The 27,848-nt window shown below is 36.8% G+C and overlaps 1 long non-coding RNA gene and 5 other non-coding genes across 6 annotated transcripts; 1 reads left to right on the top strand and 5 right to left on the bottom strand.

Moving 5' to 3' along the window:
- Positions 1 to 523: 523 nt before the first annotated feature.
- Positions 524 to 595, bottom strand: Trnaa-cgc (transfer RNA alanine (anticodon CGC)). Its single transcript has one exon. It is a non-coding gene; the product is annotated as a tRNA-Ala (tRNA).
- A 2,556-nt stretch (positions 596 to 3,151) lies between these two features.
- LOC149806477 (uncharacterized) lies at positions 3,152 to 18,098 on the top strand. Its single transcript, XR_016424183.1, has 3 exons — positions 3,152 to 3,274; positions 10,195 to 10,250; positions 14,953 to 18,098. It is a non-coding gene; the product is annotated as an uncharacterized LOC149806477 (long non-coding RNA).
- Trnaa-cgc (transfer RNA alanine (anticodon CGC)) lies at positions 17,474 to 17,545 on the bottom strand. The gene has a single exon. It is a non-coding gene; the product is annotated as a tRNA-Ala (tRNA).
- Positions 18,099 to 20,927: 2,829 nt separating the features above from the next.
- Positions 20,928 to 20,999, bottom strand: Trnaa-cgc (transfer RNA alanine (anticodon CGC)). Its single transcript has one exon. It is a non-coding gene; the product is annotated as a tRNA-Ala (tRNA).
- A 3,013-nt stretch (positions 21,000 to 24,012) lies between these two features.
- On the bottom strand, positions 24,013 to 24,084 carry Trnaa-cgc (transfer RNA alanine (anticodon CGC)). Its single transcript has one exon. It is a non-coding gene; the product is annotated as a tRNA-Ala (tRNA).
- A 3,013-nt stretch (positions 24,085 to 27,097) lies between these two features.
- On the bottom strand, positions 27,098 to 27,169 carry Trnaa-cgc (transfer RNA alanine (anticodon CGC)). The gene has a single exon. It is a non-coding gene; the product is annotated as a tRNA-Ala (tRNA).
- Between the last annotated feature and the right edge of the window lie 679 nt (positions 27,170 to 27,848).

Below are 27,848 nucleotides of genomic sequence, written 5' to 3'. Positions count from 1 at the left end.
CCTTGTTTCCCAGCTCGATAGCCGTAAATTGTATTGTCGTCTAAGGCTCCGAAAGCAGAATAGCCAGAAATTTACATAGCATTTATTATAACATAAAAGTTGTAACATAAATAATCCCATCAAAACACTCTGAATGTAATAAAATCGTAATACAATGAAAAGTCACCCCCACCCCTTCTCTTAGCGCCTGTTCCTACCTTCACTTCTCGGGCTCTCCGAAAACAAAACAAAAAGTAATTCAAGTTTTATTTGAATAATAACTGTCAAAACTGTTCCCGTTTATCGGCATTTAGTCTAATGATAATATAGCAGATTTTTACTTAACAAAAAAAGATCTGAATTGGAACTGATAATCTACGTAGGCAAACAGGCTCTATTTCATGAGTATAATAAATACCTTTGAATTAAAATGAAAAGAGCGAAAATATTTCTTGTATTATTAATAAGTATGCAACACATGGAGGTAAAATAAATAAATATAAAAAATAAATAAAATAAAAAAATAAAAATAAATCGTCACGAGTGGAGATACCGGGGGTCGAACCCGGGGCCTTTCACTTGCGATGCGAACGCTCTACCACTGAGCTATATCCCCTATCGGACTAAATGGTGTCAATATTAATATAATAACAGCTGAAATTGATTTCCTGCCAACAGTCAATTCGGTAGACACGTACATTCTTTGCAGTTTGTTTTCGATCTAAAGTGTTCGATATAGCAATACTTAGTTGAAACGATGTCACAAAACAGTACTAATATGGGTAGGCTTCCATCTGTATAAATAAACATATCTCCTTGCCCTGAACTGCCGGCACAACTGTCTCTCTCTCTCTGTTTCTCTCTCTGTCGCTCTCTCTCTCGCTCTCTCTCTCTCTCTCATACACACACATGCGCGCGCACGCACACACATCGTATCTATTACAACAACAACAACAACAACAACAACAACAATAATAAAATAATTATTATTATTATTATTATTATTATTATTATTATATACTGTAACATTTTCGTTTTAACAAGTGGAGCAAATCATGTCACTGAAATAAATAATCAATGACAGTTCTTAGTGCAGATGGGACTTCATTCGAATTTCCTCAAAGTACGCAGTAAAATAAACGCGTTTGTGGAGATCATTAGGCATGCAGTATATAATCTGGTATCAATTCTTTTACATACCTATTTATTTAATTACTTTGAATTTTGTTTTCAAAATCAAAGGCTTTTAACATTTCGGTAAAATTATGATTGCTTCAACGGACTTTGTTATTTAAATAAATGTGTGTGCGGGGGGGGGGGGGCGCGTATAGGGCCGACAAAAAAAGGGGTGGGGGTGAGGCAACCGGGCCGAAGAACGCTTTTTAATTTTTATGAAAGAATTTTTGTTAATAACAAGAACTAGAAGATGATCGGGTGTTTCTTACCCCCAGTGACAGTGATCGCTCTCTACGGTCATGCGTGCGCGCGCGCGCGTGTGTGTGTGTTTGTGAGTGTGTGTCTGTGTGTATGAATAAACATACTTATAAAAACCTTCCCTATAAGGGCATACATATAATTTTAGAAAGATGACCATAACACAAAGCACAAAGATGTAAATATGTCAATAAACTTTGGTCTCATACAAGACCAAACCAACAAAATTAGATTCTAACAAACCAATAAATTAAATTCTATCAATTACAAATAAACACCTCCCCATCCCCAAAAAACTAATTAATTGATACGGTACGAAATTGTTATAAAAAAAATAACATGAAAGAGTTTGAGAATGGCAAGAAACAAAAGCTCTGGACATGCCGGGGATCGAATCCGGGGCCTTTCACATGCAAAGCGGACGCTCTACTACTGAGCTACATCCACACATGATAAACTATACCGAGCTAACATAACATAAGGAAATGTCTTATCTTTAACATAATTTACCATTATCTGATTGGGACAAAATTATGTATGTCATTGCAGTGGCGTCACTCGGGTTGGTGTCACCCAGTGCGGTAGCTCATGGTGTCACCCCCATGGTCCTCCTTCCGTAACAGACCATACAGAATCCTTAGTAATGTCATTTTGGTGTCACCCCCTCTGATGGTGTCACCCGGTGCAGTCCGCACCCACCGCATCCCCCTAGCGACGCCACTGCTGTGTCTGCTAGTCATGTATTTAACTATGATCGGTTATCCGCTTATGAAATCCGACTAGACCGAGCAGTGTGTGCTCTGTAAAATTTGCAATTTTTCATTTTGGTGTCACCCCTCTGAGATGGTGTCACCTGGTGCGGTCAGCACCCCCCTAGCGACGCCACTGTGTCACTGAATGAATATTTTAATTATTTCTATATAAACATAAACATTCTGTATACATTTAAAAAAATAATATTGTGAAATGTGCAGTATAATACTATACAATGCAATGAAAAGAGAGGCGTACGTATATCTCGAAGCAAGACATGGTCTGATAAGGTCAAGTGTTGTTGAGGAATGAGGATTTCCAAAATTTCAAAAGGGCCATGACTTTCGTCTAAAGGGCACCAAAAGCAAAACTCCAGGTGTCTATTTCCTCACAGTGTGCGTAACACCCAATACACACACGCAAGAATAGCACGATGGTCAAATTTCAAGTGACAAGTGACTACGTTTGTGTTAGTACTAATATTAGTACCCCATCTCCTACCTCGTGCACGGGGTACTAACATGAGCATATATATGTGTCATAGTCCTACATGTAAGATCATGACGCTGATATTTATGTTGTGGGCGTCAAGGTCTTACAGCTACGGCGCTGTGTAGCGTGTTTTTATGTCGACTAACATCGTTACGAAAGTCAAATGTTCAGGAATATTTCACACAACTGACAACTAAAATAACGAGGCTTTTTTACAAAGGAAAAGTCATAATGTTTCAGCCAGGCTTTACTTACTCTGATGTCTTTTCTCTAATAAATTCAAATTATCACAAAAGAAATGGACCTGTTTTCAAGTTTCGTTGACCTACATTTCATTTTACTGAAGAGCGATGAAGGCCGGAAACGCCGAAATCGGGTTAAGTTGAAATATTATTCTTTAACGAAACGAATAAAAATGTATTATGCCTATTGGAATTGTAAGCAATGGTTCGTTTCGTTCAAGAAGCATAACCCTAACATGAACCTACTTGAACTTACTTCAGCATACATCGACTACCGTCGCATTGCAACAAATTCAAATGTATGTCAACGGAACGTGAAAATGCGTCCATTTGCTAGTATTATATTTTCATTTCGCCAGGATAAAAACAGCACAGTAAGTATATTAGTTACACGTAAATTAGTGGAAGAGTGTCGATATTGGCTGCCAAGTGTGTGCGATGTTCCTGAAACTTTGATTACTCATTCCGATGTCAACGACATCGGAACACGCAATATAAGGTCATTATTTGGATAGTAAGACATAATACTAAAACAAAACCAACATGTGCTATGTCTTACATTGTAGGACTAATATGTGTGAATGGAGCAAGCCGGTCATGATTCACACCCGGCGCTCTTTTCGCCTAATATCAACACTTTGAACATATTCCTTGCATATACTCAATATACTGAAATAAACTGAGTAGTCCTCTTATTTAATACCGGAAGTATCACAAATCGTTTCTAAAAATAGTTGAAAAATATCGTTTACCTTTCGATATTTTCGTTTAGATCGTCCGCCATATTAGTTCAAATAATGATTACTTCCGTTCTCAGCTTCGTTTGTTTGTTGCCATATAAGGACATTGAGGCCTTATTTGGAAACGTAAACAAATCGTAGCAAAAATATGGCGCGGTTTGAGTCAGAAATTCTGCGCATTATAAGTAAATACGGTTTATAGGCAACTTTGAAATTCTATCAAGAAGCCATTATTCGCGACTTGATTGATAATAACATAGAGTAGAATATCCAAATATGGTCTGGCAAGCCTTATATAGAAAAGGGGTCACGGCGAGAGTCTCGTGCTATCTGTCATGGATGACACGGTGAGGTTAGTGTAACCATGCCAATTTATTTTATCGTCTCAGAGCTTAATAAATTCAAAATGAGCCAAACTTCTTTCACAACATGATTATACTTATGTTGTATATTTCTATAATATTTGTATTTCTGACTTTAATGATGATTTTTTTTTTTTTTGTTGTTGCTCCATTACATGATATGGAATCAGTTAATAGCTTCAACCACAACAAAATAAAGTTGAGGCTACTACATCTTAGCTACGTTTGTGTCTGTACTTTATTTTTAGCATTGGGGCAGAGGGTCCGGAACCACCTGACCCCACCCCATCCCCCAAACCCATCCAGCTCTGCCATAATTTCAGTTTCATATGCATCAGAAAACGTAGATATTTTTTCTTCTGCTAATCTGACACGTTCTACTCTCGGATGTAAAACGCCTCTCCTAAACTGTGACTCTGCTCTTTATATTATAGAGTAAGGGAAACGATATTTTGTGTGCAGTATGGTTGTTTAAATATGTTCGTAATTTTATAAATGTTTTTGCCTTTTCGAGCAAAGTTTGTTTTATTTTGTATGCAAGAAAGCAATTTTATTATGGTAACATAATAATAATAACGAGGACTTTGCATAGCGCCTAATATTTAGAAGCTCTAAGCGCTTTACAACATTAGGCAACACATATAAGATTTTAAAAAACCATATGTAATGATATGATTACAAACACAAACACCATGAAATTAGAAAACAGAGAGAGAGAAAAAAAAACGTGCTGAGAATATTTAAGGTAGGAAACATAATTAGGTCTTTAAGGTTGTTCTTGCAGTTGAAATAAGTGAGTTTTGAGAGCACTCTTGAATGTGATCACTGTGTCTTTGTGTCTAAGTTCAGTGGGCAATTCATTGCTGGGCCCTGGTATGCAAAAGAACGCTGTCCATATGACTTTGTTTTCATAGTGGGAATAATGAGTATACGATTCTCAGAAGAGTAGCGTAAGTATCTTGCTGGTGTGTACACATGGGTGAGGTCGGATAGGTATGTTGGACTAGAGACCGTCAATGAAACGTAGCACAGAGAACAAATGTTGTGTTTGATTCTGGATCGAATGGATAGCCAGTGTAGGGTACGGAGAAGCGGGGAGGTGTGCTCTGATCGTGGTACTCTAAGTATGATCCGAGCAGCTGTGTTTCGAACTTTTTGGAGTAGATATTGAGATGAACCAGACAGAACTGAGTTACAGTAGTCCAGTCTTGAAAGTACTAATGAACACACAAGTGTTTTAGTGGCACCAACTGAAAGATATTTGCAAACTGAGCTGATGCGTCTCAGCTCAAGATATGCAACCTTGCATATGTTTATGAAATGTTGGTGCAATGTGAACGTACTGTCCAGAGTAACACCTAGGTTTCGTACTGATTGTGTGAATTTAATGTTGGTGTTGCTGATATTTATTGTTTGAGGTAAAGGATATGAATGAGAAAGTCTTTGTGTTGTAATCAGAATGGCCTCAGTTTTATCATCATTCATCTGCAGCTCCTTACATGTCATCCATGATTTCACATCAGAAATGCACCTCTCTACACCTTGGATGGTAGCATCAACTTCAGTTGGGTGGCTAGATTTGTATATTTGGATGTCATCAGCGTACAATTGGTGAGACACTGGATGATGATCTATGACACTTGAGAGCGGCTGAGTGTATATAATGAAGAGAACAGGTCCAAAAACAGACCCCTGTGCAACACCACAACATGGATCAACTGGGCTGGAGTGTATTCCATTTGCAGACACAATTTGTGTCCTGTTGACCAAGTAGGACTTGAACCACGGTAAGGCTGTATCATGAATGCCAAATACATGCTGGAGACGGTGAAGTAATATATCATAGTCTATTGTATCAAATGCAGCAGACAAATGAAGGAGGGTGAGGACTGTACTCTTTCCACTATCCAAAGCAAAGAGAATGTCATTAACTACTTTTAGAAGAATAGTTTCAGTACTGTGGCAAGGGCGATATGCAGATTGTACATTGCTAAAAAGACTGTTTGAATTCAGATGAGATACAAGCTGGGATAGAACAAACTTTTCTAAGATTTTTTATATGAATGGGAGATTAGAAACTGGGCGATAGTTCTTTAAATCGTTATGGTCTAGTGTTAGTTTCTTCAGCAGAGGCTTTACAATGGCAGTTTTGAAAAATGATGGGAACTCGCCTGATGAGAGAGAGGTATTAATAACATCAGTTAGTGAAAGCAATACTGGATCTAATCACTCAAGCAGAAGTGATGTTGGAATTGGATCAAGTTCACATGACTTTGATGCACTCTTCATCAGGATTGTACGTACGAAATCCATTGAGACAGGTTCAAATGCTGCTAATAGTTGCCGCTCAAATTCTGTTTCCCAACTGTATGGTGACGACGAGTCAATTGAAACTGTGGTGTCAAGCTTATCTCTCTCTAATGATTTGTACTTTGTCACGGAAGAAATTTGCAAACATGTCCGGAAGGTCGACTGGAGAGAAGGTAGTTGGAAGTGGTGTAGATTTGTTCCTTGACATTAGCTTGTTAGTAATCTCGAAGAGCTCTTTGCAGCTGGAACTTTCCATTATCTTATTAGTGTAGTGGGCTGATTTAGCTGCATGGACTATATTTGTGACATTCTTCTTAGCGGCTTCATAGATTTGCTTATGAATAGTGAGTCTGGTGGAAAGCCAAAGCCTTTCAGCTTTATGCGGTCTCTTTTAGCAGTACGAAGCTGGTCCCTAACACTGCTATACCATGGAGAACACTTTTGAATTGATACTCTGAACTTGGTTGCTGGGGCATGTTTGTCGAGCAATGAACGCAAGCAGTTATTGAGTCGTTCTGCTGTAGGAGGTAAGCAAGTTGTTAGGTTTTCTTGGATGCCATGCATTAATCTGGTTCTATTTATCATACAGAGGTTTCTCTTAGTAGCAGATAAAGGTGGAGGGTTAGGGACTGATACGTCAAGATGGCATATAATGCCGAGGTGTTCTGATGCAAGTTCATGGGATACCATGGAGGACCCTAGAATGTTATTTAACTACTTGCTCATAATACGTGTTCATATCAATCGTGTTGCGCATGTATCTAATCACGGCTGACCAATTATTATAACTTGCTTCGTGAACCCGCGATTGTCCGTGCACACACACACACACACACACACACACACACACACACACACACACACATATATATATATATATATATATATATATATATATATATATATATATATATATATATATATATATATATATATATATATAATATATTATATAGAGAGAGAGAGAGAGAGAGAGAGAGAGAGAGAGAGAGAGAGAGAGAGAAAGAGAGAGAATACATAAATACATATTGATTTCTTTCATAGGAATTCGGAATGACTGTGTAGATACCTACATGAGAATTAATTACTAGGTCGTCATGCGCGTGTGTCTGCTACACACGAGTGCATATACTACCGATTAAGTAACATTATTTTTTTGGTGATATATGCTTAGTCGTGAGGGAATATGGGTTCGTGTGTGGCAGGCTATGCGGATGGGTGTCGTTTAACCCGCGGACCTGGGTTCGAATCTCCGTTGAGTACGAATTAAAACATTTCTAACCTGTATAATAGTATTATGTGTACCTATATATGGAACAACATGAAACCATTATCATATGAAAAAAGAAAACAAGAGGTGACAATATTTGGTAATACTTATACTAAATGAACCAGAGAGCTTTACATCTCCGTGAGCTATCATACAACAAAATAAAATTTGCGGATTTTACAACAATGATAATGATAATTTACTACTTATTATTGCTATTATGTTTGGACATGCTGGTTGATAGCATGGCATACATTTTATTGTAGAATGAAGCTATGTTGTTCGTCGTCACCAACATGAGTCTATCCCACAGATCATCCTCAATAGACGACATGCAGTCAACCCTGCTTCCAAGAAGTGTTTCCATCAATATATCGTCTTCTTTATTGAATAAGTTAAACCCGTCTCTCACCTCTAAAGAGTCAATTACTCTCTCAAAGAAAACGTTTCGTTCTGCAAGAACCATTTCGCAACCTACCATAAGATGTTTTGCTCTGTCGTCAGTCTCTTTTCCACAGAGTTTGCATATCATAACTTTACCAGCAGGCATGATATATAGTTTCACTATTTCAGAGAGAGGCCATAACATGGATGGAAACTTACGCTCATGAAACCATATACTACTTGGTTTTAAGTCCAAATGAATGTTTCTGAAGTGAATTAAATCATCCCTTAGTTCCATATTTGTTCTCCCGAAAGTTTCTTCATGGCTTTGAATAAAATCAATAATATGCCGATTCCAAGCAATTTTTCCTTCTGTTTGTACTTTTACTACATAGTCTAAAAGAACACTTCCCATACCATATTTCTTAATTATTCTGTCAATATCTGGTATAAATCCCGTCTGTTTTAGCGTGTTGGTCAGATATTGACAGAAGCGCATAATGAAAATCTTTTTCAAGATAAAAGTCCAATCGCCCGTACAAAGTCGGTTGAAAAAGAACAATTTCGTCTTATCTATGTATGCTTCAATTGACCAGAGTCCTAAGGTACTACGTGTTGCCTCTGTAGGCGAACATTTATGGAAAGCTTGTATACGTCGCGCTGCATATCTCTGACCTAACTCAAGTTCTTTTATATTGGAGTCCGTGATACCCGACCATAGTTCACATCCATTTAGGACAGAGGGTAGAACAATTCTGTTCCAAATTTTCAGTCTTGTTAAATGTTCCATTCCTCTGTCTCTAATACCAATAAAAAAAGTTTAACAAGTGTTTGTCTTTATCGCATGCTTCTTTTATCGCGTCGTTTGGTTTTAAGCTGCATTTTAGAGGTATGCCGGCATCTTACTTTTAACTAAGGGAATTGGAGATTTTTCGAACAGAAATTGACGCAAATATATTGTGCTTTCCAAGCTTTGTTGGCTTCTACCGCCAAAACTGTGTCCGTTGACTTTCCAGATATTCAGTTCCTTTGGCCAATGTTTTACGAGAGAATTTCTTCCAAATTCAGTCTCGGAGTCCCTTATATTTTCACTCTTGCAGGAAAAATGCAGACTGACTAGATTTTTCGACGTCGGCAATTTAAAACCAAGAATTTTCGTGTGGGAACCATGTCCCTTATTTAGCGTAACCAATCAGGATTAAATATATTTACCGCCTTTTATAACCATACGCAAAGATTGCGGTCGGCATGACTTATATAACTGTAAACAACAAATCTGGAAAACTCAGCTTCTGACAGTTCCGATATAAAATCGAAGTTAACCTTTCCTATTCTAGTCGTCTAACGGCTAAGTAAAGGAAAGCTTAATTAAGAATCACTTCCTCTCTCGACACAGACATTATAAATCATTGCAGTATAGCGATTTAACAAGCACTTGTCCCCATGAATCTAAATAATTGTTCTCTGGCCCAAATTAATGTGCCCTTCATAGATCGACCGAAATTTGCATCCTTGCAACTATGTTATAGTAGAATATGCATTTGATATAGTGGAATATAAATATAACGACCTTGTTCTACAATTCATTTCCACCTTCTACAATTCGAATATGGAACTTATTACCTGATGAAGTGAGAAACAACCCTTCAATACATAATTTTAAAGCCTTTTTTAATCAAATTAAAGAAACAACTCCATGTTAGTACTACGCTAGTGATAGAATATCTCAGATCATGCATGCTAGACTAAGAACAAATTGTAGCAACTTCAATTACGATTCATATACTAATCATGCATATAAAAAAAAGTATTGCTCCTGCGGTGAAATTGAGAATGCAAAACACTTTCTTCTCGATTATTCAAAATATTCAAATCATACACAGACTCCATTTGACCCTTATGATTGAAACATTATTTGGCAACCCTATGATAACCGTATAAAGTATGAAATGACATTATCTCATATTTGTAAGATGAATACTTTAAACTCCTTGTTTTTGAAGATAAATGGACGATATTAAATGTCAGTAGTTTCGCCATTCAGAAATGGACAGTCAAACAGACAAATATCTGTTTTAGAACTTGAAAAAAATATGGTTTTATTATTAAAAACAATAGGTAATTATATTTGTAACGTTTTAATTTAAATGTCCCATAACTAATTAAATGACCACTTATTTACTGTGCTCTATTGGACATTTTATGTAAAACCTTTGTTTCAATTTCAGAAATTGAGATTTCAAGAATGAACAGAATCACGAAACTGTTATTACAAGGTCCAAAGGTAATAATTCAATGTTATAAATTTTCTGACATAAAACACCGTTTAATATTTTTGACCAATCTAGGTTTAGTATCACCTGGCAAAAGGTATAAAAACGTTGTCCCGAAATATAGAATTTCAGATAGTAGTCTTTAGATTAACTCTCTTTTTTGGGGTGGGTAGGGTGGTGTAGATTAAGCCATATTTTTTTGAGAAACGTTTGTCAAATTCAATTACAATCATATGATGGGGGTGGGGATTCATTAGAAAGTATAAACGTATTAGCAGTGTCTCCCCAACTAGAAAGAAAATATAACATCAAAGACCTCGATGCCGGTACCAATGGTCTTACAGAAAATTTGCATACACTTACTTACAAAGCATAACAATGAATAAAAACTAACTCAATGCAATTCAAACAGTTCTGAGTTCAGTCAATTAATTAAATTTCTTAGTCATCCTAATATAATTTTGAACAGCTAACAATATTTGTGTTATTTTCTACAGTACTAATAACTCTAGTCAATATAAATTAATTTTAGTCACGGCAAAGCTAGAATAATTGATGGACATACGTATCATACGTTTTAAGGTAAAGTCCACATTGATTGTTGTTTATTATATGAAGACACATTTTAAGGAAAATTGTTTGTAATTTAAAGAAAAATATTCGCTCGAAAGGACCGTACTATAACTGTCACTGTCGGCCGCCATTAAAGCATAATAAAATCCGTGAAATTAATCCCTAACTCTGAGTCCGTCCCGTACAACCTCCATCATCACCGAAGATGAAATGGCTGGTCCCTTAGGTCACAAAGTCTGTGTTCACAATGTCTACATGTACGTGTGATTATAGCACTTCCATACCACGCAAACTAAATTATTTACTAGACCTTTCTGATGATGTAGCGATACTATTTTCGCACCAAAGAGAGCATGATTTATCTGCTTTCAAGTGATAGTTGTACTGATCATATCGTCGTCTTTTTACTTTCGTTAGGGTCGGAAATCGTCGTAATGTAAAGTCTTCGTTGGCAAAATAAACCCAACAAACATAATTTACTTAAAAGCTAACATAGCTTGAGGTATAGTGTTGTTGAGATTTTTAATGTTATGAAAATATTTCCCTTGAACAACATACGTAGCTGTAGTGCATATTGTACAGCAGTTAAAACACAACGCAAAGAACCTATCCACTGATACTTAAGTATCCTTCATGCATTGCAATACGGCGATGGCGACCACATATTGATATGCTAGATTGTCACATTTTTAACTAAACAACTTATAAGCACGATTTACTCCGAATTTCATTTACATGTTCCATCTATATATATATATATATATATATATATATATATATATATATATATATATATATATATATATATATATATCACACCGAGATACGTTCTGTCCAAACTGGATTATTTTTTAAAATATTTAACTACTTGCCCATGACGATGACGGTGGGCATACATGTATTAAACGACTCATCCGGTATGATTACTGCCAGAACTCGTATGTAACGGTGTGTGAGTGTGAGTAGGACTTTTAACGTAGCTGTAACAAGTTTGCAATCATATCGCTACGATGTCTGCAGTGTGGTAGTTTATAGTGATGTCTCTAGCACTGGGGCATCATGCAGGCATGATATTCCACCCAGTCACATTATCTTGACACCAGGCCGACCAGTCCTAACACTAACCTCTTAATGCTGAGCGCCTAGCGAGGCAGATGTTACTGCCATTTTTGTAAGTCTTTGGTATGACTCGGCCGGGGTTCGAACCCATAAACTTCCGCTTCTGAGGCGGACGCTCTAGCTACTAGGCCACCGGAATGGTTCTTATGTAACGGTAATACAATTTTCAAATAATACACAATTATATAAATGCATATTATAAAAAAGGAGAAAAAGATTACTGTCGGGGGGGAAGTATCAACATATATGTAAACACTTTTATGTGGAAAAGTCTTTCTTCAATAACTTAATGACTAATAAATTAGTCTTTTATTTAGCATGATGGAAAGATTTTGTCAATGTCATCTGTTTTCAGAAAATGCTTAGTGTTTATGCAAAGATCATTTTCTGATCGGTCTTTCTGTTTATTTTTATTTTCTTTTTTTATCTCATCTCGCCAAAGAACGGCCGATTTTTAATCAAAGACTCAAAAGCTACAATGGACCCAACTTTATCCCATTATTACTTGTAAAACCTCATAAACGCCCTGGATTTGGCCTAAGCTCTCCCGATAATAACAATAAGGTCATCAACAACTTGTGTACATAAGTTAGTTGTAATCCCATATTATCTACGCACCACTGCACTGGTTGCAACAATTACTGGAAGAATTCCAATACCCAGTAGACTGGTTCTGGCTGGTTTCTGTATTAGATGAACGTGTGAAAATATATTGTTTTTTGTTTGTTTATTTAATTCAAATAAAAATCTGTCAATTTAGAAAAGCGGTTGATTTAAACAAAAAAAGGTATGTGCCTTAGATGGCCTTAAACTGGTATTTTTGTTCTAATTCTGGTAGAATCATATATGTTAAAACCATGTGAGCACTAATTACAGGTAACATAGGCAATCTGTTCGCCTATAATAGGTCACATGCCTCAATTTGCACACAAAGTTTACAGCTTTTGATGATGTATGTTAAATAGACGCTCTTCATAAGGGTAAGTGGCAAACATAGAGATACATGCTAATAATTTGTCTTTTCACAACTTGACAATAAATGCCTGATTTCATCAGAACGATCGAAGTTTTCTCAGGAAAATTAGATCCTTTCATCCTCTTCAAGACCGATTCGCACTTCACTTAGAATACACGTCCTCATCTAGAATTAGAGGATATTCTAGTGTTCGTTATCGGATTTTTTTTTTTTAGTCACTGACCTCTACAGATGGTCTGGCTTCGTCAAGTTATCTGATATAAACGTTATATTGGTGCTGATTGTCTCAGGCGGGCCACACAAATCAAACGCTATATACAGTTAAACGGTGCAACAAAGGAATGTTATTACAAAGCCGTTTGAGTATGAATTAGCTAGAAAAAAGCTAAACTCAGACATTATAACATTATAACAGAGGAAATAGTGTATCCAAGAACGTAATAAACTATATATATATATATATATATATATATATATATATATATATATATATATATATATATATATATATATATATATATATATATATTGCATTAGCGGTTTTCAACAGGGAAGGACATTTGTAACATTTTAAAATCTATTAAAGAGTAGTACAAGGGTTTGGTTGTAGAAATTTAAACACCCCGGATCATTCTATGACTGATAAGTTCTTGTCCAGCCACCTTGCCAACGGACAGTGTCATGATAAATTTGTTGTCCTCTCATGTATACACGGTGAAAAGCTTTCGAATGCGATAGACATTCAGAGATAGTATTACGATTATTTGGTCTCAAACTATATCAAAGAAAAATCCGAAACGAATAAGTTTATAAAAATCAACAAATAATTTCTTTCTCTAACTTAGAAGGTGAACATTTTAGAGAAACAGTATTGTGTATTAAATCCCAAATATTCCTAAATGTCCCATCACAAGTCCGAAACTATAGAATGGTTCAAATTAATTCTAATAGTCTTGAATGTCCTGATGTACAGAGAGTTTTGAATATCCAACTGTACCAAGAGTGTTTAATGCCCTGATACACAACACTTATGCAATCCAGAGTGTCCTTGAATGAATTTTCAAAAATCCCAAAGTAGCATTTTAGTCCAAAATTCGACGAGCACTTTGTAGTTCCAATGAATAATTTAAATAAATAATTACTCTCAAATTATATATACGATTGCAAATGATTCCAGAGACTGGTCATAAAATAGAAAAGTAATTATTTACCAAACCATATATATACGAATTTCACTTGACCCAAGACGTAAGAAAATGTTCTGAAATTCCCCTCGCGTGCTTCATTTCTAATGTAACAAATTCCTTCAAATTGTAAACAGGTTAGCATCCAGAACACTTCAAGCTGGTACACAAGGTTAGGCATTGACTTCAAAGCAGGCACTGCCCTAGGATGTGCGGAGCTCAAGGCAGCAAAAGCAACGAGCGGGGCCCCAAGCAAACAAATTGCATTGCCTGAAAGCGCGGGGCCCAAGTCGGTTGCCTCGTTCGCCTTGCCTTAGAGCCGGGCCTGCTTCAAAGTGAAGTACACGTCTTGATATTTGTTACGTCGTTTAAAAGTATTGAATATTTTATTTTATGTATCGAGAAGATCTTCATTTATATGGCCATCCATAATGACATTTGAGATTAAAGTCTTTTTAATACTTATATTAAAATAATTCTAAAAAGACGAGTGATCGTGCTGGAGTCGGTGAACAATACATGAATGACAGATTTGAACGGCGTTTGTAAGATCATTTGCTGTAAAAATCAAACATAATCTTGTAAAATTAGGTTCTTCAAGACATAGAACATGACATCGGAATCACAATTTTGTCTGTCATTGTTTATTGGAACAGTGTGCTCCGTAATTGCAAGTCGTTCAGATGAATACACGTTATCAACATGTACTTTCATAAAGCACTGTCAAATCGGGTAGTCGATCTTCGATTACTTGCTAATTATTTCGTATACTACGAACATTGATACGAGAAGCGTAAGTATACTACTACTACTACTACTTATTATTATTATTATTATTATTATTATAGTTGTTGTTTTCAGAAAGGTCACTATTTTTATCTGAGTGACGACTCATCCGCATCGTGCAGACGACCAGGGTTCACATCGATAACACCAGACAGAATCAGAATGAAATAAATTAAGAAAACGTACATGTTGATGACAATAACAATGTCAAATACATAATAGAAGTCCTGACGTGAATAATATCGAATAGAGTCCCAGGGGTGCGCAAACTACGGCCACAGTCAAGTCTCCGTTTGTCACGTAATACATACGTGAATAAATTGGAAATTGATATCTCTTTCTTTCATATGAGATTTTTTTTTAAATATACATTTCTAAAAGTGATTTTACAAACGGAAATAGAAAAAGAGACACGATAAACTTCTTAAAGGTTCACTGAACCTATATTTATTCTTCAGATATTAATTAGGCTTATTTCAAGAGTCGGGGCTATCTACAGTGCATACCTATAAAAGAGACTCAGAACAGGAAGATCTCGATGAATCCTGGAGGAAGAGATTCACAACGCGAATATTTCCGGTGAATTATCATGAAAGAGTCACATAACGGGAAGATCTCGATGTATACTGAAGGAAGATATTTACAACGCGAATATCTCCGATGGATACAGATGAAAGGGACTCATAAAGGACTTGAACACCAAATATCAAAATCCTTTTGCTATTGTATATCTAAATAATCAATCTATTTACTCCTTTTATCTATAGTCACAACCTCATTTCCGGATTAAAAAAAGCTGCAATCGACCTTGACCTTAAAAAATCTCCTAGGCTTACTACACTTCTGTTTTGGTGTGCTGACTCAGCTTGTTGGTGCTCTAGGCCCTATTATCCAGCTGTAACATCGCTGAGGTGGACTTTCCAACAAGGGAATTAAATTCAGCTTCAACTGAGGCTTTGTTTGTGATGGCAGAAACAACGCAAGTGAAAATGAAGACATCCGCAATTTCGTAGTTGTTGATACTGTATTAAGAGAATATGGCTGATAAACATCTTGACAAATTAAATGTGTATTTTTCATACCGATGGTAAATCTGGAGTTCTGGTAGGCTTGTGAGAATAGGTCAGCCAAGTTATGGATTCAATATCCGTATGGCGCCTACTTTCAAATAAAAAAACAAACTTAGTAGGCACAGATGTTCTTGTTTCGGAATTATGTTGATTGTGGTCTCTAATGCGTCATTCAACCCGTCCTTTTCCTCGGAGAACGAGTGGAGTGTTGGGGCGTAAACACTCAGACGGTTGACGGGGCCCTCGAAAGTTATTAGGCGGAGTACCAAGGTTCTCTCTGAACTGTTTGTGAGAGGATCGATCATTTAGTGTATCTTTGACTGAGAAATCTATGCCGTATTTTCTTGTTACTTGTAGGTGTTTCATTGCCAGAAGAATATGTGGTCTTTCTCTCTAATAAATCCAGTCGATCGGAATCGTGCTTCTCAGGGAGTTGCAATGTCAACATTAAGTATTGTAAGCTCAAAGCTGATCACAACAGTTTGCGTGAAACATTGATATATTGGAGGTCTTCGGAAAGGCCAGTTGTCATAGTTCTGACATTCCAGCATGATGTTATTAGGGCAGGTTTCTTTTTTTTTTCCTCCTAGTTTTACCTGGTGCAAAAGTGTCTGTCGATTTGTCGAGCGTAGGCTTTTCTAAGCTCCAGGCAGTGACTGAAGGAAGATGGCTGTGGCGGGATAACACCTTATGTTCGCGAGTTGCCCAATTGCCTCCGCATTAAACAGCCTACATATGTTGCATTTCATTAAAGGACCAAAGCAAACCAAACTTTTTTAGCAAAATATTTTACAAACACCTATAGCTGAAACGGTTTATAGTAAAAGTAACGGATGAAGTATTAAAACCTTGTTTCACAGTCGGGTTTGATGAGGTCAGTTGGGGTGGGTATAGAGGGTCTGAAATCATTGCCAATTTATATTAGATAGTATGTGGAAAGGAAGATCGACTCAACAGCAAGTATTTTTCAAGTGTTCTCTTTCCCTCCCTTCCGCCTTTCTGGAAGTAACTCACATCCACACAATGAAACGATCTTCCTTTCCCGTTCTTCCCCGTTGCATAGCTGTACGTTGAATCAGCTTGATCTCCCCAAATTAGTGTAGCAATATAATTATATGCAGTTTGTCATTATATATAGGTAGTTGAATTGTCCCCGCACAACACTAAAAATTTATATGATGGAAATAAACTTCCATCTCTATCTTTCTCCGTGTAGCCCATCTCCAGCTGTCAGGTAAGATGAAAGTTTGCATTTAACTCCTATTTGAAAGATAGTAGTCAACATTGTTCCCGTGTCGTGATATATAGTGTAGTGAAAGTGTTGTAGAGTCTTCAAGTAATTTATCAATTAGAACCCGCATGTGGCAACTACATAGCGCCTAAGTTTCTATTTGCCATGAGTACAGAGTACAATTTCAATAGATTCTTTAACGTAAAAACCAATTTCTAACAAGAAAAAAATAATTAAAATGGAGAACATGTATATTACAATACAACCAGTGAACGGCATTGGGAGACCAAAACTATGGAGATACCGGGAGTCGAACCCGGGGCCTTTCACTTGCGATGCGAACGCTCTACCACTGAGCTATATCCCCAACTGAAAAATAGACAGATGTTTCTCGTCTGATATACGTTTGTTATTAAATACCGATTACCACTGAAATCGTGTTTTCATAAATCCGAGGGAAAGACCATACTTTTGTTGTTTTTTGTTTTTTGGGTTTTTTTTTGTCCCAGTTTTACCTCGTGCAATAGTGTCTGTCCATTTGTCGCGCGTAGGCTTTTCTAAGCTCCAGGCAGTGACTGAAGGAAGATGGTTGCGGCGGGATAACACCTTATATAGTGTGGTTAAATACCGATTATCATTGAATTCGTCTTTTGATAAATGCGAGGGAAAGATCATACTTTTGTATGCTTTTGATCATTTGTCATTGAGGGTATATCCGTAAATTAATGACTATATACTCCTCTTTTCTATGTACCACTGAGCTATATCCCCAACTGAAAAATAGACAGATGTTTCTCGTCTGATATACGTTTGTTATTAAATACCGATTACCACTGAAATCGTGTTTTCATAAATCCGAGGGAAAGACCATACTTTTGTATCCTTTTCATTATTTCTCATTGATGGTATATCCGTAATTGAATGCCCATTAACTCCACTTTCCTATGTAATGAAGGTGTATTTTATGATTTATTCATAAGAAAGGACATAATGGCGGTAAGACTAGACAAAGAATAGCCTCAATTTAGAAATGAATTCAAAAAATAGGTTGTTCCATTGAAACAATGAAAGACGATGGTTAGGTTTATAAAAAAATTGAATGATTCAATTGTTTGTAAAGGTCCCCTCTTTGGACTTCAACCGCGTCATCAATTATATGAAATATGCACGTAACCAACTGATTTATTAAATTTTATATTTCACGTTTACAAGAAAGTTTGAATTTGAAAAAGTCCGGTACACTGTTTAGGACCAGTATAGCATCCTCTCCGTCATGTATCAGGCCCGAATGACATGCACATGTAGAAGATCGAATCCTCAATTTGCTGGAGATCCACTCGGCCTTACCTCCCTCGGCAAATGTGAAAGAAATACACAACGAAGAAAACAAACACCGAAGAAAAAACACACACACAAACCAACGGTACAACATACTGCCAAGGAATATAGCAGGCACCTTACGATCTTTTTCTTAAATGGATGTGGATTAAATAACAGATCTATTAGAATATTCACTCAAAGAAATGTAAAAGTAGCTTATAATTCTTCTTTTCCAATGAGTCAATAGTTTAGTTTTCATGTCCACAGTAAAGTCTCAGTTTGTCACGTAATACATACGTGAATAAATTGGAAATTGTTATCTCTTTCTTTCACATGAGATTTTTTAAATATACAGTTCTAAAAGTGATTTTACAAATGTAAATAGAAAAAGAGACACGATCAACTTCTTAAAGATTCACTAAACCTATATTTAATCTTCAGGTATTAATTAGGTTTATTTCAAGAGTCGGTGTTATCTGCAGTGAATACTGATAAAAGAGTCACATAACGGGAAGATCTCGATGTATACTGAAGGCAGAGATTAAGAACGCGAATATTTCCGATGGATACTGGTGAAAGGGGCTCATAAAGGACTTGAACAACAAATCTCAAAATCCTTTTACTATTGTATATCTAAATAATCAATCTATCTACTCCTCTTACCTATAGTCACAACCTCGTTTCCGGATAAAATAGCTGCAATCGACCTTGACCTTATAAAATCTCTTAGGCTTACTACACTTCTGTTTTGGTGTGCTGACTCAGTTTGTTGGTGCTCTAGGCCCTATTATCCAGCTGTAACATCGCTGAGGTGGACTTTCCAACAAGGGATTAAATTCAGCTTCAATCGAGGGTTTGTTTGTGATGGTAGAAACAACGCAAGTGAAAATGAAGACATCCGCAATTTCGTAGTTGTTGATACTGTATTAAGAGAATATGGCTGATAAACATCTTGACAAATTAAAAGTGTCTTTTTCATACCGATGGTAAACCTGGAGTTCTGGTAGGCTTGTGAGAATAGGTCAGCCAGGTTATTGATTCAATATCCGTACTTTCTAATAAAAAACAAACTTAGTAGGCACAGATGTTCTTGTTTCGGAATTATGTTGATTGTGGTATCTAATACGTTACTCAACTCGTCCTTTTCTTCGGAGAACGAGTGGAGTGTTGGGGCGTACACACTCAGACGGTTTGTGAGAGGATCGATCAACTAGTGTATCTTTGACTGAGAAATCTATGCCGTATTTTCTCGTTTCTTGTAGATGTTTCATTGCCAGAAGAATATGTGGTCTTTCTCTCTAATGCATCCAGTCGATCGGAATCGTGCTTCTCGGAGAGTTGCAATGTCAACATTAAGTATTGTAAGCTCAAAGCCGATCACAACAGTTTGCGTGAAACATTGATATATTGGAGGTCTTCGGAAAGGCCAGTTGTCATAGTTCTGACATTCCAGCATGATGTTATTAGGGCAGGTTTCTTTTTTTTTTCCTCCTAGTTTTACCTGGTGCAAAAGTGTCTGTCGATTTGTCGAGCGTAGGCTTTTCTAAGCTCCAGGCAGTAACTTAAGGAAGATGGCTGAGGCGGGATAACACCTTATGTTCGCGAGTTGCCCAATTGCCTCCGCATTAAACAGCCCACATGTGTTGCGTTTCATTAAAGGACCAAAGAAAACCAAACTTATTTTAGCAAAATATTTCAGAAACGCCTATAGCTGAAACGGATTCTAGTAAAAGTAACGGATGAAGTATTAAAACCTTTTCACAGTCGGGTTGGGTGAGGTCATTTGGGGTGGTTATAGAGGGTCTGAAACCATTGCCAAATTATATTAGATACTATGTGGAAAGGAAGATCGACTCAACAGCAAGTATTATTCAAGTGTTCTCTTTCCCTCCCTTCCGCCTTTCTGGAAGTAACTCACATCCACACAATGAAACGATCTTCCTTTCCCGTTCTTCCCCGTTGCATAGCTGTACGTTGAATCAGCTTGATCTCCCCAAATTAGTGTAGTAATATAATTCTATGCAGCTTGTCATTACATAAAGGTAGTTGAATTGTCCCCGGACAACACACAGAATTTATATGATGGAAATAAACATCCAAATCTGTCTTTCTCCGTGTAGCCCATCTCCAGCTGTCAGGTAAGATGAAAGTTTGCATGGAACTCCTATTTGAAAGATATTACTCATCATCGTTCCCGTGTCTTGATATATAGTGCAGTGAAAGTATTGTAGAGTCTTCAAGTAATTTATCAATTAGAACCCGCATGTGGCAACTACATAGCGCCTAAGTTTCTATTTGCCATGAGTACAGAGTACAATTTCAATAGATTCTTTAACGTAAAAACCAATTTCTAAGAAGAAAAAAAAATTAAAATGGAGAACATGTGTATTACAATACAACCAGTGAACGGCATTGGAAAACCATAACTATGGAGATACCGGGAGTCGAACCCGGGGCCTTTCACTTGCGATGCGAACGCTCTACCACTGAGCTATATCCCCAACTGAAAGCATAGATATATTTTATATCTGATATACCTTTGTGATTAAATACCGATTATGTTTGAATTCGTCTTTTGATAAATGCGAGGGAAAGATCATACGTTTGTATCCTTTTCATTATTTCTCATTGATGGTATATCCGTAAATGAATGCCTATATACTCCTCCTTTCGATGTATTGAATATGTATTTTATGATTTATTTATGAGAAAGGACATAATTGCGGGTAAGACTAGACAAAGAATAGCCTCAATTTAATAATGAATTTAAAAAATAGGTTGTTCCATTGAAACAATTAAAGATGACGGTTAGGTTTATAAAAAAATATTGAATGGTTTAATTGTTTTCAAAGGTCCCCTCTTGGGACTTGAGCCGCGTTATCAATTATATGAAATATGCACGCAACCAACTGATTTATTAAATTTTATATTTCACGCTTATAAGAAAGTTTGAATTTGAAAAAGTCCGGTACACTGTTTAGGACCAGTATAGCATCCTCTCCGTCATGTATCAGGCCCGAATGACATGCACATGTAGAAGATCGAATCCTCAGTTTGCTGGAGATCCACTCGGCCTTACCTTCCTCGGCAAATGTGAAAGAAATACACAACGAAGAAAACAAACACCGAAGAAAAAACACACACACAAACCAACGGTACAACATACTGCCAAGGAATATAGCAGGCACCTTACGATCTTTTTCTTAAATGGATGTGGATTAAATAACAGATCTATTAGAATATTCACTCAAAGAAATGTAAAAGTAGCTTATAATTCTTCTTTTCCAGTGAATCAATAGTTCAGTTTTCATGTCCACAGTAAAGTCTCAGTTTGTCAAGTAATACATACGTGAATAAATTGGAAATTGTTATCTCTTTCTTTCATATGAGATTTTTTAAATATACATTTCTAAAACTGATTTTACAAATGTAAATAGATAAAGAGACACGATAAACTTCTTACAGATTCACTGAACCTATATTTAATCTTCAGGTATTAATTAGGTTTATTTCAAGAGTCGGGGTTATCTGCAGTGAATACTGATAAAAGAGTCACATAACGGGAAGATCTCGATGTATACTGAAGGCAGAGATTAAGAACGCGAATATTTCCGATGGATACTGGTGAAAGGGACTCATAAAGGACTTGAACAACAAATCTCAAAATCCTTTAACTATTGTATATCTAAATAATCAATCTATTTACTCCTCTTACCTATAGTCACAACCTCATTTCCGGATAAAATAGCTGGAATCGACCTTGACCTTAAAATATCTCTTAGGCTTACTACACTTCTGTTTTGGTGTGCTCACTCAGCTTGTTGTTGCTCTAGGCCCTATTATTCAGCTGCAACATCGCTGAGGTAGACTTTCCAACAAGGAATTAAATTCAGCTTCAATCGAGGGTTTGTTTGTGATGGTAGGAACAATACAAGTGAAAATGAAGACATCCGAAATTTCGTAGTTGTTGATACTGTAATAAGAGAATATGGCTGATAAACATCTTGACAAATTAAAAGTGTCTTTTTCATACCGATGGTAAACCTGGAGTTCTGGTAGGCTTGTGAGAATAGGTCAGCCAAGTTATGGATTCAATATCCGTTTGGCGTCTACTTTGTAATAAAAAAAGAAAAATTAGTAGGCACAGATGTTCTTGTTTCGGAATTATGTTGATTGTGGTCTCTAATACGTCATTGAACTCGTCCTTTTCTTCGGAGAACGAGTGGAGTGTTGGGGCTTACACACTTAGACGGTTGACGGGGCCCTCGAAAGTTATTAGGCGGAGTACCAAGGTTCTCTCTGAACTGTTTGTGAGAGGATCGATCATTTAGTGTATCTTTGACTGAGAAATCTATGCCGTATTTTCTTGTTTCTTGTAGGTGTTTCTTTGTCAGAAGAAGGTGTGGTCTTTCTCTCTAATCAATCCAGTCGATCGGAATCGTGCTTCTCGGAGAGTTGCAATGTCAACATTAGGTATTGTCAGCTCGAAGCTGATGACAACAGTTTGCGTGAAACATTGATATATTGGAGGTCTTCGGAAAGGCCAGTTGTCATAGTTCTGACATTCCAGCATGATGTTATTAGGGCAGGTTTCTTTCTTTTCCTCCTAGTTTTACCTGGTGCAATAGTGGCTGTCCATTTGTTGACTGAGGGAAGATGGCTGTGGCGGGATAACACCTTATGTTCGCGAGTTGCCCAATTGCCTCCGCATTAAACAGCCCACATGTGTTGCGTTTCATTAAAGGACCAAAGAAAACCAAACTTATTTTAGCAAAATATTTTAGAAACGCCTATAGCTGAAACGGATTCTAGTAAAAGTAACGGATGAAGTATTAAAACCTTTTCACAGTCGGGTTGGGTGAGGTCATTTGGGGTGGTTATAGAGGGTCTGAAACCATTGCCAAATTATATTAGATAGTATGTGCAAAGGAAAATCGACTCAACAGCAAGTATTATTCAAGTGTTCTCTTTCCCTCCCTTCCGCCTTTCTGGAAGTAACTCACATCCACACAATGAAACGATCTTCCTTTCCCGTTCTTCCCCGTTGCATAGCTGTACGTTGAATCAGCTTGATCTCCCCAAATTAGTGTAGCAATATAATTCTATGCAGCTTGTCATTATATAAAGGTAGTTGAATTGTCCCCGGACAACACACAGAATTTATATGATGGAAATAAACTTCCATCTCTATCTTTCTCCGTGCAGCCCATCTCCAGCTGTCAGGTAAGATGAAAGTTTGCATGGAACTCCTATTTGAAAGATATTAGTCATCATCGTTCCCGTGTCTTGATATATAGTGCAGTGAAAGTATTGTAGAGTCTTCAAGTAATTTATCAATTAGAACCCGCATGTGGCAACTACATAGCGCCTAAGTTTCTTTTTGCCATGAGTACAGAGTACAATTTCAATAGATTCTTTAACGTAAAAACCAATTTCTAAGAAGAAAAAAAAATTAAAATGGAGAACATGTGTATTACAATACAACCAGTGAACGGCATTTGAAAACCATAACTATGGAGATACCGGGAGTCGAACCCGGGGCCTTTCACTTGCGATGCGAACGCTCTACCACTGAGCTATATCCCCAACTGAAAGCATAGATATATTTTATATCTGATATACCTTTGTGATTAAATACCGATTATGTTTGAATTCGTCTTTTGATAAATGCGAGGGAAAGATCATACGTTTGTATCCTTTTCATTATTTCTCATTGATGGTATATCCGTAAATGAATGCCTATATACTCCTCCTTTCGATGTATTGAATATGTATTTTATGATTTATTTATGAGAAAGGACATAATTGCGGGTAAGACTAGACAAAGAATAGCCTCAATTTAATAATGAATTTAAAAAATAGGTTGTTCCATTGAAACAATTAAAGATGACGGTTAGGTTTATAAAAAAATATTGAATGGTTTAATTGTTTTCAAAGGTCCCCTCTTGGGACTTGAGCCGCGTTATCAATTATATGAAATATGCACGCAACCAACTGATTTATTAAATTTTATATTTCACGCTTATAAGAAAGTTTGAATTTGAAAAAGTCCGGTACACTGTTTAAGACCAGTATAGCATCCTCTCCGTCATGTATCAGGCCCGAATGACATGCACATGTAGAAGATCGAATCCTCAGTTTGCTGGAGATCCACTCGGCCTTACCTCCCTCGGCAAATGTGAAAGAAATACACAACGAAGAAAACAAACACCGAAGAAAAAACACACACACAAACCAACGGTACAACATACTGCCAAGGAATATAGCAGGCACCTTACGATCTTTTTCTTAAATGGATGTGGATTAAATAACAGATCTATTAGAATATTCACTCAAAGAAATGTAAAAGTAGCTTATAATTCTTCTTTTCCAGTGAATCAATAGTTCAGTTTTCATGTCCACAGTAAAGTCTCAGTTTGTCAAGTAATACATACGTGAATAAATTGGAAATTGTTATCTCTTTCTTTCATATGAGATTTTTTAAATATACATTTCTAAAACTGATTTTACAAATGTAAATAGATAAAGAGACACGATAAACTTCTTACAGATTCACTGAACCTATATTTAATCTTCAGGTATTAATTAGGTTTATTTCAAGAGTCGGGGTTATCTGCAGTGAATACTGATAAAAGAGTCACATAACGGGAAGATCTCGATGTATACTGAAGGCAGAGATTAAGAACGCGAATATTTCCGATGGATACTGGTGAAAGGGACTCATAAAGGACTTGAACAACAAATCTCAAAATCCTTTAACTATTGTATATCTAAATAATCAATCTATTTACTCCTCTTACCTATAGTCACAACCTCATTTCCGGATAAAATAGCTGGAATCGACCTTGACCTTAAAATATCTCTTAGGCTTACTACACTTCTGTTTTGGTGTGCTCACTCAGCTTGTTGTTGCTCTAGGCCCTATTATTCAGCTGCAACATCGCTGAGGTAGACTTTCCAACAAGGAATTAAATTCAGCTTCAATCGAGGGTTTGTTTGTGATGGTAGGAACAATACAAGTGAAAATGAAGACATCCGAAATTTCGTAGTTGTTGATACTGTAATAAGAGAATATGGCTGATAAACATCTTGACAAATTAAAAGTGTCTTTTTCATACCGATGGTAAACCTGGAGTTCTGGTAGGCTTGTGAGAATAGGTCAGCCAAGTTATGGATTCAATATCCGTTTGGCGTCTACTTTGTAATAAAAAAAGAAAAATTAGTAGGCACAGATGTTCTTGTTTCGGAATTATGTTGATTGTGGTCTCTAATACGTCATTGAACTCGTCCTTTTCTTCGGAGAACGAGTGGAGTGTTGGGGCTTACACACTTAGACGGTTGACGGGGCCCTCGAAAGTTATTAGGCGGAGTACCAAGGTTCTCTCTGAACTGTTTGTGAGAGGATCGATCATTTAGTGTATCTTTGACTGAGAAATCTATGCCGTATTTTCTTGTTTCTTGTAGGTGTTTCTTTGTCAGAAGAAGGTGTGGTCTTTCTCTCTAATCAATCCAGTCGATCGGAATCGTGCTTCTCGGAGAGTTGCAATGTCAACATTAGGTATTGTCAGCTCGAAGCTGATGACAACAGTTTGCGTGAAACATTGATATATTGGAGGTCTTCGGAAAGGCCAGTTGTCATAGTTCTGACATTCCAGCATGATGTTATTAGGGCAGGTTTCTTTCTTTTCCTCCTAGTTTTACCTGGTGCAATAGTGGCTGTCCATTTGTTGACTGAGGGAAGATGGCTGTGGCGGGATAACACCTTATGTTCGCGAGTTGCCCAATTGCCTCCGCATTAAACAGCCCACATGTGTTGCGTTTCATTAAAGGACCAAAGAAAACCAAACTTATTTTAGCAAAATATTTTAGAAACGCCTATAGCTGAAACGGATTCTAGTAAAAGTAACGGATGAAGTATTAAAACCTTTTCACAGTCGGGTTGGGTGAGGTCATTTGGGGTGGTTATAGAGGGTCTGAAACCATTGCCAAATTATATTAGATAGTATGTGCAAAGGAAAATCGACTCAACAGCAAGTATTATTCAAGTGTTCTCTTTCCCTCCCTTCCGCCTTTCTGGAAGTAACTCACATCCACACAATGAAACGATCTTCCTTTCCCGTTCTTCCCCGTTGCATATCTGTACGTTGAATCAGCTTGATCTCCCCAAATTAGTGTAGCAATATAATTCTATGCAGCTTGTCATTATATAAAGGTAGTTGAATTGTCCCCGGACAACACACAGAATTTATATGATGGAAATAAACTTCCATCTCTATCTTTCTCCGTGTAGCCCATCTCCAGCTGTCAGGTAAGATGAAAGTTTGCATGGAACTCCTATTTGAAAGATATTAGTCATCATCGTTCCCGTGTCTTGATATATAGTGCAGTGAAAGTATTGTAGAGTCTTCAAGTAATTTATCAATTAGAACCCGCATGTGGCAACTACATAGCGCCTAAGTTTCTTTTTGCCATGAGTACAGAGTACAATTTCAATAGATTCTTTAACGTAAAAACCAATTTCTAAGAAGAAAAAAAAATTAAAATGGAGAACATGTGTATTACAATACAACCAGTGAACGGCATTTGAAAACCATAACTATGGAGATACCGGGAGTCGAACCCGGGGCCTTTCACTTGCGATGCGAACGCTCTACCACTGAGCTATATCCCCAACTGAAAGCATAGATATATTTTATATCTGATATACCTTTGTGATTAAATACCGATTATGTTTGAATTCGTCTTTTGATAAATGCGAGGGAAAGATCATACGTTTGTATCCTTTTCATTATTTCTCATTGATGGTATATCCGTAAATGAATGCCTATATACTCCTCCTTTCGATGTATTGAATATGTATTTTATGATTTATTTATGAGAAAGGACATAATTGCGGGTAAGACTAGACAAAGAATAGCCTCAATTTAATAATGAATTTAAAAAATAGGTTGTTCCATTGAAACAATTAAAGATGACGGTTAGGTTTATAAAAAAATATTGAATGGTTTAATTGTTTTCAAAGGTCCCCTCTTGGGACTTGAGCCGCGTTATCAATTATATGAAATATGCACGCAACCAACTGATTTATTAAATTTTATATTTCACGCTTATAAGAAAGTTTGAATTTGAAAAAGTCCGGTACACTGTTTAGGACCAGTATAGCATCCTCTCCGTCATGTATCAGGCCCGAATGACATGCACATGTAGAAGATCGAATCCTCAGTTTGCTGGAGATCCACTCGGCCTTACCTCCCTCGGCAAATGTGAAAGAAATACACAACGAAGAAAACAAACACCGAAGAAAAAACACACACACAAACCAACGGTACAACATACTGCCAAGGAATATA

This window comes from Sinohyriopsis cumingii, chromosome 1 (assembly GCF_028554795.1).
Source record: "Sinohyriopsis cumingii isolate HCF-2022 chromosome 1, ASM2855479v2, whole genome shotgun sequence".
Taxonomy (NCBI): Eukaryota; Metazoa; Mollusca; class Bivalvia; order Unionida; family Unionidae; genus Sinohyriopsis; species Sinohyriopsis cumingii.
The sequence above is the reverse complement of the archived record's forward strand: the minus strand, read 5'-3'. Positions and strand labels throughout refer to the sequence as shown.